Genomic DNA, 7672 nt, shown 5'->3' with positions numbered 1-7672 from the left:
TAGCGCAACTCCACCCAACCTCATACATTGCAGGACCACGGCATACTCCGCCACTGGACCCTGCGGGCCCTTCACTCATGGATGTGTTCTACTGCATGGTCTAAACAAGTCGGAGTTATGCTTGTCCGCTCCGGTTACAAATAATTTCATCTGAGTAGCAGAGACTTCCACTTCTCGTCACATATCTGGCCTGTGGAAACTTTCTCCTGCTCGGCTGTTAAATGCAGAATGCTACTCCCTTGGGTCTCGATTCCCCACTATTTAGACTACCTCTGGTCCCATTAAGCAGCGGGTGGGCAGTACTCTTCTTTGAAGGTGCATTGTTGGCATCTCCACATTCCATCCCAGGAGAGAGTGGCCAATCGTTGTTTTCTGCCTATAGTTACTTAGATTTCTCAGGCTTGTGGAGCGCCAATTCTCTCTTTGAAGCACTGGAATGGGTTACCTAGGGAGGTGGTGCAATCTCCTTCCTTAGAGGTTTTTAAGGTCAGGTTTGACAAAGCCCTGGCTGGGATGATTTAGTTGGGGACTGGTCCTGCTTTGAGAAGGGGGTTGGACTATATGACCTCCTGAGGTCCCTTCCAACCCTGAAATTCTATGATTCTGTGATTTGATGGTTGTTTAACCGCCTGTGTGAAAGCAGTTGATGGACTCAATAACCAGGTGTCCAAATCACACATAGAAAAAATAATCACATTTCTCAGTAGTCTCATAGGAAAGACCAAGGACTTAACAAAGATTGAACCAACTCTCATATCTCCAGGATTCAAGGCACCCTATGTGGGGCAGTGACAGGAAGCTTACATGTGTTCTGTGGGCCTAAAGAAGAGTTCTGATTTCACTACAGTCAGCCTAGCATCTCACACAAATTCAATCAAGGGCAGAAATGTAATAAAATTAAAAGGAACTCAAGTTAATTTTAAAGCTTTGTAATATCGTATTTGCTTCTTTCCTACAAAAAAACCTATGGTTTTGCTTTTCGGCTTTCATGTAGTAGGATTTGAAGAAGTATCACAATGCCACCTCAATTCATTTGTTAAATTATCTTCATTACTATTTTTGTAAGTTAAAAATCCACTCACTTCCTTTGTGTCCTGGACTGTCCATGTCAAACAGCTCAAAGATTGCAAGAACTATAGCGCCACCTTCTGGCTTCCATATCCCTGAAAGGAGGGAGGTGGGCAGTTATACTGGAGTTTTTCCATCAGTCCAAAGGCCACATTATTCATCACAGGGAACCCACAGACTGGGATGTTGCTGTCTTGAGCTTCTTATCTCATTGGGATTTCCATCTATCAAATTATCCTTAGGGGAATTTTTGGTGGTTACAGGGTTTTAAAATAAAGCACACTTATTGCATGAGATCTCCAGAAATTGTCCCCATGGGGAGCAGAAGTAGGGTAGATGGGGTGAAGGTAAGAGATCACAGAATAAAACATGCTTTGGACTCATACACATTCTTTGATTAATTTGTGTGTGATCTCTTAATGACAATGCAACCTGACAGAGCTTAGCTTAGCTACAGAACTGGTACCTGCTTCAGGCTCCAGAGCAGCCAGTGAAGAAGGAAGATTCCTTTACTATCTCATTTATCACCATTGCTTGCAGTCCAATTTCATTCACATCTAACGTTTTTGATGGTCTTGGATTAAACATGACCAGAAGAAATAATACTAATGGCTTTTCATGGTGCAAAAACCAACTTCTAAGGCATTTCCTATGGAAAGGATTATAATAAATTAAATGCTTAAACTAGCACCATGCAAGCATTTTTGTCTTGGATCAAAACGTTTGCACTGGCTGTTTAAACATTTAATTTAGTGTAATGAGAAATATCATTGTAAAATAAGCCTGTTAATTAAACTTGAGTTTTGCAAATGTGAGTCATCCCATGTGTTCATAGTATAATGAATACAGACAGGTAGAGTCTGTGTGTGCCCCCACTCCTTTTTTTCTCATTAAGAAAATGAGCATTTACATCTTTAAACCCTGAAGCTATTAGTTATTTTTAATGAAGTGTGTTGCCATTTCAAAGTTAAACTCTTCTATGATGCAATCAGATATTGCTAGGTCAGGGAAGAATGATGCTAATTAACTTGCATAGAAGTTCTTTGCCGCAGATAATTGATTAAAGTTGTTACACGGATAATCAGTTGTGCAGTTAAATAAAATTTAAAAAAAATAAACAACCCTCCAATAAAAATCAGGTCACGTGGAGTGTTAAAATCTAACAAAGCCTTAACCATGGTGGGCTCCAGAGCAGAATTTATAAGCCTGTTTGAATGTCTTGACTAAACCTGCCTGTTAGCATCATATAAGGAAGCTAAGGGCCAGGAGGACAAGGAGAGAGGAAAGGCCTCTAAGTGTGATCTTGGCTGGGGTGGACCATGCTATGTGGATGGTCTTTTCTTCCTTCATATTAAGCGAGTGGAAGCCCCTTTGCTACTGTTTCATGTTGTAATTCTTTGGTGGACTCAGCTGCCTCTATCTTTGGTTGTGGCTGTATTGTAGGCCGGTAGACTTTGTGTTGGCCTGTAGGTGATGAGACCTTGGTTCTAGTCACAGACGTACTGTAGGATCTTGGGCAAATCACTTCATCCTCCTGTGTCTTAGTGTTCCTCCCATGTAAAGTGAGGCTAATAATACTAACCGAAAGGTGTTATTAATTACTGTGTTTCAATTTAGCATGCTGCCATGCTCTGCATTATGTGGTGTATCAGATTTCATCTCATCATGCGTAACTCAATAGCATGCTGAATTCATACATACAAGTCAACAGAAGGTAGCTGGCATAAACCCCAGCAGAATCCTACTTCCCATGTCACCTGGCCCCACATTTTTCCCAGTGATGGGCCTCCCTGATAAATCTGTGGGTTCTGTTGAGGCTGTGTCCCTGCACAATCAAGCCTGAAATCCACAGATCAAATGGATCAGTGCTCCATGTGCCACAGCTTGGGGGGATTTTTGGAGTCTCTGGGCAATCTCACTGTAGGCCAGTTGGAAAATGCTGACTGCACAGTTGTTTCAGAGGTAGAAATTCAGATGAAGCCAATGGGAGATTCACATGCAAAAAGATTTCAGGACCAGGCATCTGGACAAGCACCAGTGTTCCTTACTGCTTTTTGATATTGTCCTTTAGTCAGTTGTCAAGCAAACCTGCTTTTAAGATGTGCTAGAGGATTTTTGGAAAAGTCAGGCTGAGGATTCTCTGACTTCTCCAAATGTAACTGACTCGTTTTGAATAAAAAGGAAGAAGGATCTTTGTTGCAGCAGAAATGGAGCCTCGCTGCCTTTGCTGGTGTTCATATGAAGTTGACAACATTTAGGGTTATTTTTAGGGGACAGTTCAACAAAATAATATTGGGGGCTGCTGAAGGAGAACTGTGTATTGTGATGGGGCAAGGCCAGATGGCTACAGCAAAGTACTGAGAAACAGGTATGTTAGCCCCAGGCTAAACAAATCCCTAGTGTGTTCTGGTTTATTTTCACGTTTGGCATTCCGGTTTCTGGTAACAGTAGCTCTGATCAGACAGATTTTTCTCCGATACAGGCGATCAGACTTGTAATCTCCCGGTCGGTCCAATGCTGGAGCTTTTTTGCATTGGACTGATCGCACCCGTGCTGCTCAGAGCTCGACGCTGGGGAAAGCAGAAATGTAATTTCAAAAGTTTCGCGGGGTTTCCTGTTGTAACATGGCCCGCGGCATCGCGTTCAGATCGCGGACCAGACGCGAGTCATTAGCGTTGCTGATGGGTACCTCCGAGGCCAATAATGTCCGATTTCTGTCCACACTTAACCTAATCCGGTTGTAACTCAATGTAGCGCTACTCTCTCATCGGGTGTGGAGGACGAATCGATTTAAGACCCTTTATATCATATATGACAACGTTGTGTGAGGTACGCCATTAATCGATTTCGGCCATATAAACCGATTTAAAGATAGTGTAGACCTGGCCTGAGAGGAATCTTAGCAACCTGGTGTTACACTATTCCTTCTAGAACAGCTGGGGCCCCGCCCCTGGTATTCTGTGAGGGTCAGTGGAAAGGGGTGGCACTACAGGAACATCGGTGGGTTTGCGGATTGGTCTTGTGTGCCATTACTGAGCTGCACACAAGGCAAGGCACTGAACGAGGGTCTGGACACGTGCGTTCGTGCAGAGGTGGTTGGTTAGAGAGCTGCACCAGCAAACACAGAACAAGGCTTTTTCATGTAGGACAGGAGGTGGTGAATGGCGTGCTGAAACTGGAGAGCATTCACAGGAATGTCATAGAAAGACTAGGAATCTGATTAGGAACAGAAGAAAAAACAGAGAAGAACCAACCAAATGTTGCTCATAGGGAAGACTGATTTTATCTTTGTGTCGATTTTGTTACCATCTTCTGGCACCCTCCTTTAAGATGGGAATAACGGGATTGGGTAACATTCTGACAAATTTGTTGCCTCTCTAAGATTCTATAGTATAACCTGGAGGCAACTCCCGAGAAATGGTCTGATATCACTAGGATATACTGAACAAAAGTTCCTCCTCCACCCTGGTGGGTCCTGCGCTTATGGCGGATTTGTTCACCTCAGTGCTTCCTTCTTGTGGAACCCACAGTCTGGTCAGTCCTCCTGTGTTGATCAGGAATTGGAGGTTTCTGGGGGGAACCCGGCCATCCTCTACTCAGTTCCAGCCCAGGCCTTTCGATGGATACAGCTGTCATAGTGCTCCTGTAACACCTGCATGGACAGCTACAACTCCGGGCTACTTCCCTGGCCTCTCAAACTTCTTTATCCTCACCACAGGACTCTCCTACTGTTGTGATAACGCTTGTTCTCCTGAATCCCCGGCTACACACTGCTCACTGCTCAGCCTCCGTTGCCTCTTGGCTCCCAGCTCCTCACACACGCTTCCTTTCCTCTGGCTCTTCCTGCCTATGGTGAGCTCCTTTTTACCAGGTGCCTGATAGCCTGTTGGATGGCTGCAGGTGTTCTATAAAAGTGAGCTATCTCTCTGCTTCTAGAAAGATCTTATTGGCTCCGCGATGCCTTGATAACTGGAGACTTTCATTGGTACCAGGAAGAGTCTCAGGGATACGGATTGTTTAGCCTGGGCTGGGTACTTACCTTGTTTCTAGTACTTTGCTTGTAGAACATTGGCTGCCTACATCAAAGTCTCTCCTTCAGCAGCCCCAATTTTTGTTGAACTGTCCCCTAAAATAACCTAAAATGTGTCATTCATTGACACCGCAAGCAGCGAGCTCCATTTGCTGCAACAAGACCTTTTCCTTATTCCAAACGACGGGTCGTTACATCTGGAGGAGTCGGATCTCGCCTGACTTTCAAAATCCTTGAATCTTAAAAGCAGGTTTGCTTGACAACTGATAAGACATATCAAAGCGGTAAGGAACACTGGTGCTTGTCCGATGCTGGTCTGAAATCTTTTGCACTGTGATGCCATTGGCTTATCTGAATTTCTTACCTCTAAACAACTGGCAGTCAGCATTTTCCACATGCCTACAGTGAGAGTGCCGACATCCAGAAAATCCCCCCAAGCTTGGCAATGGAACTGATCCATGTGATCTGTGAGATTTCAGGCTGGATTGTGCGGGACAACAGGCCTCAACAGAACCCACGATTATCGGAGGCCATCACTGGGAAAAATGTGGGCCAGGCATGGAAGTAGGTCTGCTGGGGTTTTTGCCAGCTACCTTCTAGTTACTTGTTATGTATGAATTGCGCTGCTATTGAGTTACGCCATGATGAGATGAATCTGCTACCACAGAATGCAGAGACATGGGCCGCATGCCTAATTGAAAACACAGTAATAATACACCTTCGGTTAGTATTTTAGCTACTACTGGGCAGACACTAAGACACAGGAGGATGAAGTGATTGCCCAAGATCTACAGTACGTCTGTGGACTAGAACCAGGTCTCTATCACCTCGGCAACATGTTCGGCTAAATACAGCCACACAAGATAGAGGCTCTGGTCCACCAAGAATACAACATGAACAGTAGCAAGGGGCTTCCCTCCGCTTAATATGAAGGAAGAAAGACGTCCACTATCAGCATGGTCCACCCAGCCAAGAATCAACTTAGCGGCCTTTCCTATCTCCTTTCTCTGGCCTCTAGCTCCTTATATGTGCAACAGGGTGTTGTCAAGCATTCAAACAGGCTTATTAAAATTCTGCTTCTGGAGGCCCACCTGGTTAAGGGCTTTGTTACTTAACACTCAGTGCCTGATTTTTATAGGGTTGGTTTTTTTTGTAAATTTATTAACTCACAGCTATTATCGTTAAACTTTAATCATTTCTGCGGCAAGATTTCTATGCAAGTTAATAGCATCATTTTTTCCCTGGGGGGGGACCTAGCAATATTGATTGCATCATAGAAGGTTTATTGAAATGGCAAACATCATTAAAAATACACTAATAGCTTCAGGTTTTTTAAGATGTAAATGTCATTTCTTAATGAGAAAAAAGGTTAAATTACGGACACCACGCCAATCGCTGGGGCACACACAGCTCTATCCTGTTCTGTATTCTTATATTGAACACATGGGAGATAATTTGCAACTCAGTATTACATTACAGGCTATTCATACACCAATGATAATTCTCATTACACCAAATAAATGTTAACAGACACGGTGCAAGTTTTGATCCAAGCACAAAATCCTTGCATGGTGCCCTTAGTTTATGATTATTATTAATCCTTATCCATAGGAATCTGCCTACCTAGAGTTGGTTTATCTCACAATGAAAAGCTTAGTATTAGTCTTCTTCTGTATGTTTAATCCCCGCACCACTCAAAACACGTATAGATAGTGAACTGGATTGGACTGCAAGCAATGGCTGCCACTAACGGACGATAGTAAGGATCTTCCTTCTTCACTGGCTGCTCGGAGCTGAACGCACCCACCACAGCCCACCCCACCAACGACCCGGTACAAGTTCTGCTTAGCAAGCTAAGCTCTGGTACAGGTTGCATTGTTCATAAGAGATCACACAACAATTAATCACAGACTGTGTTGGTCAAGCATGTTTATTCGTGATCTCTTACCTTCACCCCATTCTCTACTTCTGCGGTCTCCCCATCCGGAAGACAATTCTGGAGATCAATCGGCATATATGTGGTGTTTATATTTAAAACCCTGTAACCACCAAAATATTCCCCCTCAGGTATATTGAGTAGATGGACAATCCAATGAGATAAGAAAGCTCAACCCGACGAATCCCAAGTCTGTGAGTTCCCTGTGCGACAAATGAATCTGCTTGGCCTTTGCGACCTGATGGAAAAACTCGATAACAGCCCACTCCCTCCTTTCGGGATCGGAAGCCGAAACCACACAGGAGGTGGCGCTATAGTTCTTGCATCTCTTGCTGGTATTGACATGACAGTCCACCGGCACAAGCCAACGCGTCGCACCCCAACTGGCCGCCTTTTATAACGTACCAAAAAGCACCAACGTAACGGCTGAACCCGACCCCATATCAACAACCACGCCCACCCCTGACTCTGACCCCCCCGCCCCCAACCACCCACAACACCGCCCGCCCAACCGCTCGCTTCCTTACTTCTCTCAAATCCCCTACCACTACAATGAGCCGAAAAGCAAACCATCTAGTTATTTTCGTAGGAAGAAGGCAAATACGATTACTTACAAGCTTTAACAATTAAACTTGCGT

Source organism: Chelonoidis abingdonii, chromosome 1 (assembly GCF_003597395.2).
Source record: "Chelonoidis abingdonii isolate Lonesome George chromosome 1, CheloAbing_2.0, whole genome shotgun sequence".
In the NCBI taxonomy this organism is placed as follows: domain Eukaryota; kingdom Metazoa; phylum Chordata; order Testudines; family Testudinidae; genus Chelonoidis; species Chelonoidis abingdonii.
Note: the sequence above shows the minus strand (reverse complement) of the source record.